The sequence below is a fragment of the Myxine glutinosa genome, chromosome 2 (genome assembly GCF_964187855.1).
Source record: "Myxine glutinosa chromosome 2, kmMyxGlut1.1, whole genome shotgun sequence".
Lineage (NCBI taxonomy): Eukaryota > Metazoa > Chordata > Myxini > Myxiniformes > Myxinidae > Myxine > Myxine glutinosa.
This window is the reverse complement of record NC_136262.1, coordinates 104,770,353-104,784,228: the sequence shown is the minus strand read 5'-3', so window position 1 is coordinate 104,784,228 and position 13,876 is coordinate 104,770,353. Positions and strand designations below refer to the sequence as shown.

Here is a 13,876-nt window from a genome sequence, read left to right as displayed (position 1 = left end):
GCACACCAGGGTGACCCCTTCAGTGCATAAACCAATTAACCTGTCCACTGCAGGGCATATAGAAATGAAGTTATTTTCTGCATATAATAATAATATAAGTTCAGTTCTATATAACAATTTCTGTTATCACCACTACCACTACAACTACCACTACTACAAGCTTTGTCTGGAATTTTGTGGACTAACAGACAAACAGACATACAGACAAGCTGGGATCAAAACATTACCTCCTTCCACCATTGAGTGTAGAGGTAAACATCATGGAAATTATATCATGACCTAGATTTAATTCATGCTTACCCGTGTATTTGCTTCACTGGTTCACAAGGTCTTTTGCATACATGTAATTCAGACTCTCGTCTTCATTGCTGACCACACAATGTTCGCAACATATTAATGTACATTTGTGCCAAATTTGGTGCTTGTATCACAAAATGCACAATTCTTTTGAATATTTGGGCTAAGCCGCCCCACTATATCGGCCGGCCTCGAAGACCGAAATTGTGACGGTGTCACCCGAAAAATTTGAAATTACGAAATTTGAAAAAATTTGAAAAAAAAAATTACGGAATTTCAAGTGGCCCAATATCTGAAAATGTTCGCAACATATTAATGTACATTTGTGCCAAATTTGGTGCTTGTATCACAAAATGCACAACAGGTTTGCTATGCTGCTACACTAATACCTTGAATGACCACGTACAGTTTTTTTATGAACAAAAGTTGTTTTTTTTACCTCAGAGGGGGCGGAAGGACACACACACACACACACACACATACACACATACACACATATACACACACACATACACACATACATACACACATACATACATACATACATACACACATACACACATATACACACACACACACACACACACATACACACACACACACACACACACATACACACATACATACATACATACATACACACATATACACACACATACATACATACATACATACACACATACATACACACATACATACATACATACATACATACACACATACACACATATACACACACACATACACACATACATACACACACACACACACACACACATACACACATACACACATATACACACACACACACACATACACACATACATACATACACACATATACACACACAAACACACACAAAAAACTGGAGTAACAGACACAAAATAAATCCCCTTTTCGGAATCACAATAAATCTTATCTATCTATTGTTATTCATTCACATGATAACACGGGACCACGGGGCAGACATGGCACAAGGTTGTTCATTACCTCTGCCACCGAAGGTGGATGGAGGTTATGTTTTCACCCCTGTCTGTCTGTCTGTCCGTTTGTGAACAAAATATCTTTAAAAGTTGTGGACGGATTCGGACGAAACTTTGTGAACAGGTTGTGTGTGTGACAAGGACGAAATGATTCGATTTTGGTGAATATCCGGATCCGGATCCGGCTCGTATAATTTTTAAGTGATTCTTCACCATTGAGTGATATGGCCAACCAGAACCAGGTGGAGGTATGCTCTCTGCTGAGTGCCGTTCTAGTTACCCTCGCCAGAAGAGAGGGTATTGCATTTGAGTCAGTTTGTTTGTTTGTCTGTTTGCTTGTTTGTTTGTTTGTTTGTCTGTTTGTTTGTTTGTCTGCACAGAATAAATATGATTTTCTCTGCAACCGTTGGTCTGATTGACAGGAAATTTTCACCATAGGTGCAACTCCACCTGTAGAATTGTAAAGAACTATCCACGTGGAATAACATATGTGAATGATGATGTCATAGGTGCCTCCGTTATGACGTCATAATTCGACAAGTACAAAACTTCATCCGATCAAGATGAAATTTATTGAGCATCATCAAGGGATAAAGTGGTGGAGAAAAAAACCCGTCATCGGTCACGTGGTTCGGCCGCCATATTTGTTTCACTACAAAAGCCTTCAAAACCACTGAAAACACGTCCTGGCGAGGGTCTGCAATCTCTGATTGCTCTTTCTTGTTTACTATGTTATGTTTGTATGTATGTTGCTGATGTTCAGTTCGGTGTGTTCGGTTACTAAGCAGGTAGCTACAGCGCTTGCCAAGGCAGCCGTTCCTTATTAACGGTTTTGAATCGATTGCTTGTTTGAATGTGCCAATTGGCGAGCGCTCGACCAGAAACTTGGTAATTGAACACTCGGGAACCCCCAATGTTCTTGAGTCCCGAGCCTAGATCTAATGTAATCTACATACCCCAGATAGGACAATAACTCCCTCTCACCAGTCAGCTAGCTGGCACTCATTTTGCCAATGTAGGATGACAGGCTGAGTCAACCCCCCTGGTGTTATTTCAACTGCACAACAGGGGCTAAAACTCACGACCCTAACATCTTAAACCTTAACCTTAACAGTTAAGCCTACACCAGGCTTGCACAATTCTTATGGCAAGGTTTAAACTGGGTGTTTTGCCATTGGGCTTCCAGCAGTAGCCAAAGCAGTACATTGTAATTGGTTCTGGGTGTTCGTGATGACTAATGCACTCTTTGTTGAAAGTCACCATGGGACCTTCACCGCCCCCCATCTTCTTTTGTACTCAGCACAAGGCTACAGGGAAGCATCGCTTTGCCGAGGGCACAGCTGTGAAGCCGAGTCCCACAACTAATGCTAGCAGACTGAAAATCCATCCAATGGACAGTGCACTTTGTGCTGCAACACCCTGCCTGCAAAACAGCAATCCAACATTTTATAGTTTGGTCAGGAAGTGAATTCAGGCTTCACAACCCAATGGCAAGTGCGCCATCTCTGCACCAACCAGCTGTCAGTATTGGATAATATCGATAGGAGATGATAACTCTGCGCCCTGCAATCCCCGCTTTCTGGTACTTCGAACTTGGCTATTAGATGATATGTTATGTCATCAAAGAGGGAACAATCACTTTTCTCCTCATCCTTTCGTGTGCCTCCATTCCACCTATGAACCATGTGTATGCTCAGTTCAATGTGCGCAAAGGTTCTACATGCATGAAGCGTTTGCTATGGCCTCAGTGATATCAACACTTATGTATCGTTTTAGTAAATTGCTCGTAAAAAAGCCTGTCAAAAATGACGGGCCGGCACAGTTTATTCGACGGTGCAGCATCGTGAGCGTGCCAAAGTCTGAAGCCTCGGCCTAGTGTCAGGTGTGCTCATGTTTTGTTTATTTATTAGACATCCTACAAATGGAAATGACCACTTGTGTTACTTTGCGTGCGTTGCGCATCACGTGCAGCGAATTTACCTCTCTGCATCTTGTATTTATTATTTTATTTTTTTTAAACGCTTCTTTACACCGCCATTGAGGCTCGGTTTGAAAGCCACCGTCTACAATTCCAATAGAAGAGACATAATTACTCTTTTATAGAAAGTGTTTTTCGAGTTTGTTTTATCCTCAAAAATAGACCGTAGTGAACACACATTCGTGTTTAAAGATTTTACTTTAAAACCCCCTTATGAAGGGGGACATCTGTACAAACACACAAACTGACATTGTGTTTTATATGGTAGATGTTTTAATGGCCCCGACCTGGCGTAAGCCGTCTGGGAGCTTACAATTTTGGGTGCTGTCAATGCGTCTGTCCGTGAGTCCGTCCAGTTCCTCTACTCTGGATGCATTTCCTTCGTATTTGGCACATGGACGCAATAACATTTGGGCATGACTCTTGTCAAATTATTTTGGGATAGGAGCCAAAAGTCATGAGACACACAATATTATATCCGAATTAGGGCAATTTAAAAAAAAAAAGTTTTGTTAATGTGAGTAAAGGGTTGTATGCGCTTTCAGCAACCATTATTTACTTAGAGACACTTTACAATCTCCACTACCAACACACAACTTTGAATTATTAATTTACTTATACAGTATACATTTTGCATTCACCGCTACCTACAGTGCCTTGAGAAAGTATTCACACCCCTTGACTTTTTCACATTTGGTTGTGTTACAGTCTGAACGTAAAATGGATTAAATTGAGAATTTTTCTACTGATCTACAAATAATAGTTATGGATGTCAAAGTGGAATTTTTTTTTTCTTAGAAAGTTTTACAAATGAATTAAAATGAAAAGCTGAATGCCTTGAGTCAATATGTATTCAACCCCTTTGCTTTGACACTCCAAACTGAGCTCAGGTGCATCCAATTTCCTTTGATCATCTTTGAAATGTCTCTACAACTTTATTGGAATCCACCTGTGGCCAATTCAGGTCAGGTCAGGTATGGGAGCATGCGCCAGAGCAGCGCGTCGCTGCATCCACTTTCTGATGGTACTCCAGGGGCTTCCATCTGGCCATCCCCCAGGCTGATGCCTGGCCCATCCCCATCTCCTTGAGATGCCGATCAACCTGCTGCAACCACGAGGTCGGCCCGTTGGTCTCCTCCACTCACGAGGCTCCCTTGCTGAGAGTATCTGGTGAGCTGGGCCAGCTTCCAGAAAACGTGTCACATGCCCAAACAGCCGCAGCTGACGCTCATGGACCATACAGGTAACAACTCTCATCTGAGTCTCTCTCAGCAACCGCTCATTGGACACGAAGTCTGACCAGCGATAGCCAAGGATTCTCCGAAGAGACTTGGTTCCGAAAGAGTTAAGTCTCATTCTCTTGCCCTTGGTGAGGGTCCAAGTCTCGCATCTGTAGAGCAATACTGGAAGCACCAAGGACTTAAAGACTCTGACTTTCGTCCTCCTGCATAGATACCGGCTTCGCCACACCCCATGATCCAGTGAATCCATGACTCCCCAGGTCCGACCCAGACGTCTATCAACCTCTGGCTCACAACATGCAGAGACATGAATAACACTGCCAAGGTAAGTGAATCTCTTCGTGACCTCAACATCTTTGCCACAAACAGGCACAGACAAGACAGCAGCATCGAAGATGTCATTGAAAGCCTGGATCTTGGTTTTGACCCAGGAAATCCATAGTCCCAGCGGCTCCGCCTCCTCATTCAGTGCCTGGAGGGCCCCCGTAAGAATATCTAGCATATCCACAAAGATGACTGCATCATCTGTGAAATCAAGGTCAGAGATCTTGACACTCCCAAACGATGCACCGCAGCCTGACCTCTCGAAATCCTCCCCAGAATCCAGTCCATACGAGCACTGAAGAATGTGGGAACCAGTACACACCCCTGCCAAACTCCAGTAACAACTGTAAATAAGTCAGAGATGGAGCCACCACACCTCACAGCACTCTCAGCACCAGAGTATAGTTCAGAGATCAGATTGATCAGCGTTGGTGGCACCCCTCGAAGACCAAGAATCCTCCAGAGGGCATCCTGATTCACCGAATCAAACTCTTTGCAGAGATAAACATAGGCTGCAAGCAGCCCCTGATGAAATTCTCGCTTGCTTTCGGTGAGGTCCCAAAGCACAAGGATACGGTCTATCATTGACCTCTTTGGTGTAAAGCCCAACTTCTCTGGTCTCTGGTGCTCCAGCAGATGGCGGCGAACCCTCTCAAAAATGATCCAAGCAAAGACCTTGCCGGGCACCTAGAGTAGCGTCACCTCTTGGTAGTTGTTGCAGTCCTGGTGATCACCCTTCCCTTTCCAGAGGGTAGGGGGGGGGGGACAACAAGGCTCCACTTCCAGTCAGTTGGGATGATGCCTGTGCTCCAAACAAAGTACAGAACTGCATGCAATGACCCAAGTACAGCATTACCACCAGCCTTGAGAAGCTCAGCATGGATGCCACAAATCCCAGGAGCTTTGCCCCCCCTTCAACCGGTTCACCACCGCCTGTGTTTCCACAAGTGAAGTCGGTTCACAGTTAATTGGGGGGGGGGGGTGGAGGGGGAAGCATTTTGGATAGCAACACCCCTGACATCCAACTCAACAGCCGGTGGGTCAGCCTGGTACAGCCGCTGAAAGTAACCGGCCCAGCGGGCCTTCACTTCAGACTGATCTGTCAAGAGGCCACCACCCTCTGCTCTAACTGCAGTACACCTAGGACAGGCTTAGAGGAATGCAATGCATAGATTCCTCTGTAAGCAGGACGAGAATCACATGTCCACAAGTGATGCTCTACCCTTTCACAGATTCCTTGCGCATAGGCCTCCTTGTCCGCCCGCAGCGAGTGTACAGTTTTACGCCTCAGCTCCCGGAACAGTTCAGCTCTGCCATTGAGCCTGGCCCTGCATCTCTGGTCGATGGTATCAAGCGTCCTCTGAGAGACAAATTTCTTCTTCCTTCTTCGTCTGATGGTGGGTTCCAAGACAGCCAATGGCAACATCAAGGATGGTGATCTTGAAGGCACTCCACAACTCCTCAGGATCCATCGAAGCATCCAGACTTTCCAAAACCCCACTCGACCTGCTCGCAAACTTCTCAGCTACCCTCTCCTCCTTGAGCTTGCCCACATCCAGCCTAGGCTAGGATGATAGCATTCTTTTGGATTTGAGCTGCAACTTCAGAGTTGCTATAACAAGCCTGTGGTCAGTGTTGAGGAACTGAGCACTCCGGTGGACCCTGCAGTTCTGGAGCATCTGCCATCGGCCATCAATGAGTACATGGTCCATCTCCTTCGTCACACCACCAGCATTGGAATACCAAGTCCAGCTATGAGGCTGTGGGTGCTGAAACAATGAGTCAGCCACCCTAAGTCCATGACTTCTTGCAAAGCCAAGGAACTTAGTGCTATTCTGGTTCACAGTCCCAGATCCATGAAGACCAACACATGCCTCATAACAATCCCTGTCAGTGCCAGTCAATGCATTGAAATCCCCCAAGACTAGAAGAGTATCTTTCCTGGGGCACTGATCAACCACAGACTTGAGTGTGGCGTAGAATGCCTCCTTCACAGTGAGGTCATTTTCCTCAGTCGGAGCACATACAGAGACCAGGGAAATGACACCCAAGGAGTGACGAATCCTCCGTCTCATAATACGTTCGGTGACCGGTGTTACCTCGACTATCATGGGAGTCAGCTTATTGGAAACAGCTCTAGCAACTCCCTGGGCATGGTAACCCTCAAAGTGACCAGATCAGTAGTAGGTGTAACCACCCACCATGATCTCACCACTGTCCGGCCTCTGAACCTCAGAAAGTGCTGCAACACTGATGATCAAACGCTGGAGCTCAGGTGATAGCAGAGACAGGTGATAATCCTCTCTTAGAGTGAGAACGTTCCAGGCACCCACCCGAAGGGACCACCTCAGGTTAACCCAAGGAGACCGTCGTCTGGTGGACGACACCTACACCCCGACACACACCTCCACAACCCAACCCAGGAAAGTTAACCCGTGCTTTGCCTCCTATTATTAAAGAATGGGGGGGGGTCCCGAAGGCTTTGCCCTAATACCGTCATCCGGTGAGCTGCCCTACGAAGGGCAGCTGCACAGGAGGTACTCCCACGGAGTGTTTTTTTTTTAGTTGTGTTCTTTGTATGTGTTGCGGAATGACATGTTTTTATGGTGGCCGGACTGCAAATACTGCCACCAACCTCCTGGAAAGAGATAACCCGACTGCAGGAGGACGTCCACAGACACAGTTGGGCACTAGATATGGATGGCCGTTGGCTCACAGGGAGCTCCTCCGCCCTTTAACAGGTCTTGTTTTAGTCCTGCCAGGTGTCCATATCCAAACGACTAATGAAGGCGACTAGACCAAGCTGAATTTTTTTTCCCACCCTTAAAAATGTGTGACTACTCTTAGTCTGGCTCCTACCAGTTGCCCTGCCTGGCTAGGTAAGACCTACCAGGAGCAAAGCTCCCACCAGTATAGTCTAAAGGGTCACAGGAGCATGCAAGCCACCCCGCTACGATCAAAGTGGTAGTCACAATCGGGGAGGATTCAATTGATGGGACATGATTTAGAAAGAAACGCCTTTAACAGTGCATGTCAGAGCAGAACCTCTATCCTAAAGTCCAACAACTGTCTGTAGAACTCAGAGATATAATTGTGAGGAGGCATATATCTGAGAAAGGGTATAAAACAACTTCTAGAGTGTTGAAAGTTCCCAAGAACACAGTGAGCTCCATCGTTAGGAAATGGAAAGAATATGGAATGACCTAGACCCTTCCAAGAGCTGGCCGCCTGACCACACTGAGCAACAGGGCAAGAAAGACCTTGGTCAGGAAGGTGACCAAGAACCCAATGACCACTCTGACAGAACTACAGAGTTCCTTGGCTGTGATGGGAGAATCTGATGGAAGGACAACAGTTTCTGCAGCACTCTACAAATCTAGGCTTTATTGGAGAGTGGCCAGACGGAAGACACTCCTGAGAAAAAGGCACAAACCACTATGACTCAGGAAGTCATGGCAGGAATTTGGAACTTGTTCATGGTTCTGGGGATAACTCACCTTACTCTTCACAAAGGACACTGTGGGGTCTGAAAAGTCCACCAACTAATGTCGGTAGTTATGACGTACAGTTTCACATCCATCCTAGGGATTGCACACATTGATGATTCACCCTGCCTGAGAAACACCAGGATGACAGTTTATGGCTGGGCCGTGATTTGAACCCAGGCTAGACAGCTTAGAGGAGTATACGTACCCCTAAGACATGCTGCCAGCCTAGAACTCCAGTAAACTTGGTAAACGCGATCTCCCTTTATTAAATATATCGTGACTCTCTTTCAATATTTTTCATTTATTAAATTGGTTCCCTATTTCTTCCCTAATTAGCGTGTTCAACATCTTCCCCACAACTTAAGTCAAACTAACAGGTCTACTTCTCTCTGGGCCCTTTTAAAAATAGAAGTGTTACATAAATTGCTATTCTTCAATCCTCTGGCACCTGTCCTAACTCCAGTAAGCTGTTAAAAAATATCCGCTAACATCACACTCACTTATCTGCTATCCGACCTCCCTCAATACTCTTGGATGCATATTATGATTATCTGTCCGCCAGGAGCTTTCCTAACAGCTTCTTCACACCCTCCACTCTTACCTGGATTAGCTCTAAAAGGCCTTGCTCACCTCTGAGATAGATACCCTCAGCTCCTTGTAATTCCTCTGACGTTGTGTCAACGTTGAAGCAAAATAATGATTTAGTAAGCCCGCCATCTCGCTTTCATCACCAACCCATCTCCCTGTGCTGTTCCTCAAGGGGCCCACAGTTAACCTTTTCGATACCACTTATGTACTTGATGGATGCCTTGTTATTATATTGAATACTTTTGGAATACCTAAAGTAAATGCTTTCTGCTTGTCATGAAGAGCACTCCTTTCCTCTTTGATCAACCAATGGATGGAGTGTCCACTCGTTGGTGTAACGTTTATGAGCGTCCAATTTAAGTCTGGGCGCTCGGTGGTTTAAACCCTGGCTTTAAAAATGGTATGTGCTGTTTCCTTGCTTGTCGCTCAACATTTAAAAGGATACAGAATGGGCAATCAACCATAGGTTAGTATTGCTAGGACAGGCTTTGATGGGCCTAACATCCTCTGCCTTGCAGTTCCTTCTAAGAGAACAATTGATTTTGACCACTCTGGCCTATTTTTGCCTCGAGCTGTACACCTCACTGGAATATACACCGTACACATTTGCTCCATGAAGGTTGCCCATTTTTCTGATGTAGACCCTCCCACTCATTAGATTATCCAAATCTATAGCACCTAACACTCTTCTTATACCCTCATTGCTTGTCTTCCTCAAATGGCCAACCTTAAACTACTATCCTGAACTCCAAATCTCAACAGTATCGTCGTACACACTCTGTGTTGGTCGCTTATCTCAAAATGCTTTCCTACTCCACCTCTTCCACAATATTGTAATCATTACTTAGCAAGAATTACCACACTGTGGTCACAATATGCGACAATATCCGGTAAGGGGCCGATTGGGAAATGCGTATTTAGAGCTCTCTTTAAAGACGAGCAGCGCGATTGGGAAACACATTTAATGCGCTATTAAAATATTTACTCGACACCTCGTCCATGTCAGCCTCTGCCACGGTTATATCAGAATTAGCTGATTTGTCACACTGTCACGGATTGTCTAAATCCAATATGAGGGCATTCAAAAATTCCGTAATACTATTTTTTTTAGGGAAGCGTGGACCGTGTGTGATGACACGCTTGATTAAACCTTGCCAGTAGTGGCCCAGTGCTCGTAATTTTTATTTGACATTGATTCGTTTTTTCTGGGTTCCTCGTCGTGAGTAACTTAGCACACCAGAAAACCAAGATGGCGGCCATATTATTTCATCTGGGTGCAATGGTGCGTGGAGTCATGGCGAATGTGTGTGGGTGCATATAACTTAGGCCCACCAGAAAAGCATGACGACCAATGGGTGCACATTTCAAAAATCTGCCCCCATCAAGAATCATGACAACAACCACATGAAGCTATTGTAGGCCTGCGACTTGTCAAAGGTTTAAAAAAGGTCCAACACTACACTTCTGCTCGTCGGCTTTTATACAAACTGGGTTGAAAAGCAATGTTGGACTAGATCTAAAAAATCCTGCCCTGCTCTTTTCCTAGCTCTTCCTGGACCCAGTCTACCCCTGGCAAATTTTAATCCTCAAACATCAACCCTCTTCAGGTTCCACTTGCCTTTCTGAATTATTCACATCCACCTCTTTCCTGCTCTTCACTCCATACCAGGAGCCCTATAAATGCATCCGACAAGTATCTTCCTATTCTTCCAATCTCTGTCCAAAAAAAATCCTCCACATTAATTCCCTCCTTGATGTCATCCCTTTCTCTCCATACAATGCTGTCCTTTACCCAGATTGCTACACCTTCTCCAATTTTCTCTTTCTGATCACATCTCGGTGATCTCGCCCTCGAAGCAGGTCTTTCCCCTCTGTGCACATGAGGTCTTCAATCTTACCAGAATAATCTGAGCTTTGTCTTCTTGGTCTGCACATCTCCTCCAACCTCCGTTGGGATAAGTACATTTCTGGTGTTGATAAGTCCGCTTCCAAACGAGTTGGTTGTCTTTATCGAGCGCAGAGGTATTTACCTCCTGAGGTGTTTTGTACCTGTATAAGAAAACTATACGTCCCCTCATGGAGTACTTTTGCCACATTTGGGCTGGAGCACCAGCCTGCCACTTATCTTTACTTGATCGGCTCCAGAAACGCATCGTCAACCTGTTTTGTGTGAAGATGGGTTCAACTCTTCAACCACTCTCTCACCGTAGGTCGATTGCCACTCTTGGTTTGTCCTACAGATATTTTCATGGCAAATGTTCTGTTGGACGTTCTAACTTGGTTCCTCCCATACGAGTGTTTGGACGCAAGACTCGGTTCGCCATCTCCGCACACCCATACACTATAGCTGATCCAAAGTGCAGAACGAAAGGCTATGCAGATCGTTTTATTGCTCGTGCTGTCTCGCTCTGGAATTCACCACCTGTAATGTGCTTCCCATTATCCTACGATCCACTCAGCTTCAAGAGGAATGTCAATTCTACTTCCTCCATTTTTGAGGTTTAATTGCATCTTACCTGACTTCTGCTACTTCCTAGGTCTTGGATGTTTTCTTATTTTTTCTTTATTTATTTGTATTTTGTTTTGCTTTATCCTTATCTTTCTCTGATCTTCCCTTAGCCCTTTACCTAGAGTGGCTTCATACCTTGTTTGGGGTGATTTCTATAAATAATAATAATAAACTATACTTCCTGTATCCTTAAAGTCCTCCAATTAGTCTCATTAAACATAGTCTCTCTTACTGCAATTATATCATACACCTCACTGTTTACTTTAGCTTCAAGGTCTTCCAATTTATTCTTGAAACTCTTGACATTTGTATTTCATTTCTTTATAATAACTTCTCCTCTTGTAATATTTTTGTGGCCTGAACTTACCAATCACATCATCAGTTGCAGTTCCATCAGTTGCCTTTATATCCTCTACACACCTCTCTCGCCTAGAAAGGCCTTCAATCTTTTCTGCAATCCCTGCTGCCCCATTTCTGTTTAGCAAATAGCCATGACTCCAAAAAGACTCCATTTGACCGTGAAGCGATTCCCATGCTCCTTAAACACAAAATCTTGCTGCCTGCACCATTATTTCATCCACAGGTTGACATCTGAGCAGTGCCTCTACTCGTAAATTTAGTTCCCTTTCCAATTCCCAGAAGGATTCTGGAAAAATTGTCATCACAACCATTTCTTTCGGTCATCTACCAACATCCTGATTTTTGAAATTTTCCAAGTACATTTTCCTTATATCGTGTACTCCTACATGTATCACAATGAACGTAATCCTACCATGACCTAACACAACATCACTCAACCTTCCTTCAATATCCCTCACACCTGCACCTGTGAAATAACACAAAAATCTGTGGAATAAAGAATCCTCATATTTAAGTTTCATCACCGACAAAAAGCATCCCCCTGGCCTCATTTCCACCCGGCAACACCACACCCACAGCACCACACCCACAGCACCACACCCAAAGCACCGCCACCGCCGCCCGCAGCCACTCCACCCACAACGTCCCCAAAGCCATCACCGCCCGCACCAGCGGCAGACTCTCTCCACAAACGCGATCAACTTTCATCAACAAATCTTCCACACCCTGAGAAGTCCTGCAAACCCATGATCCTTTCCCTCATCCTATCAATCGCAATCTTCACTCAGGTGTTCAGCCTCGCTACGTTTCCGGTAGGAAAGACTCAACCCTTGCGCCACCATCTCTGGCATTGCCCACATCAAACACTGAATGCACTGTTTACAATCTCGTTTTATGGCAAGTTTAATGGTACCAGGAGCGTCCTCGCTCTTCCCCTTTTCTTCTTTCTTTGCATCCTTTTGTCTCCCTTTTCTTTTCTACCTTTGCGCCTGGCTTGCTCCGCTCATCGTAGACTCACAAACACCAACCAAGCACTCAACGTGCGTATGATACAATCAGTTTTCTCAAATAGAAACGTCAGTACAAGATAACCAAGTTTATTTTTTTGGTAGAAATTGCTTGGACGAGCATATTTGACCCAGGATAAGTATCTTTCAGCCACATTTCCTGCCCGGTCTGTACTGGTTTATAATTAGTCAGACCGTATTATGTCTGGTTCTTGAAGGATCTTGATCCTGTGTGAATGCTTAATTAAGCCTCCCCCTGTAGGATCTGGGAAGACTTTAGCTTTTATAGGGTTTGTTTCGACAATTAGTGTCCCCAATTTTAATGGTGCCACATAGTTTCTAAGACCCCTAGGAATACGAAACCAACATTTAGGTTTTTCTTCCTTTTTTTGCCAACGTCCGAGTTATAATTAGGAGCCGGTTGGGACTTTCGGAATTAAATTTTTCATCAATTCATCAAAATTACGAGAGGTTGCAAAAAAAAAATTTGACCTTGAATTTTGAACATTTTAAGGTCGTAACCCAATTGTTGCCATTTTAACATTTTTCACCATAACTCGACTATGGTTTGGCTGATCGGAACGAAATTGCTCTCTCTAGATAGCCTAGACCTTAGAGCAAGGCGCATTTACACCTAATTACATGACATCCCTCTGATGTAAAGGTCAAGGTCAAATGGTGGTCTGAGAAAAATAACGCATAATTTTCCGTCATCGCTCAATTTTGCCGAATGCGGATTCTCAAAGGAAAGATGTTCTTCATCATACTGTAAGTGTACCTGCCTTGAAGTGTGCACCTGATATTTGATTTGTATCCTTCACCTTTTTGGATGTGACCTAATTAACAAAAAACACCTTTTTGATCATAACTTGAATAATTTTTCTCCAATTTTCATGGTGTTGAGTTTTACGGATGGATTTTAGAAGGGGACCCGTTTTTTTAATTTACACTCTATCCCTAAATGTTGAAGGTCAAGGTCATTCGGTGGTCCAAACAAAATGTGCCATCAATGGATCGCAGGCCAATGGAAGTCACATACAATCGACAAGCTCGGTGGGGGTTACCCATGGCGATCGCCTTGTAATTGCGGATATCTAGTTT

The 13,876-nt window shown here is 44.5% G+C and overlaps 1 protein-coding gene across 2 annotated transcripts in view; it reads left to right on the top strand.

Moving 5' to 3' along the window:
• Positions 1–13,876, top strand: part of CMTM7 (CKLF like MARVEL transmembrane domain containing 7) — a 46,602-nt gene that overhangs the window by 22,401 nt on the left and 10,325 nt on the right. The window lies entirely within an intron of this gene.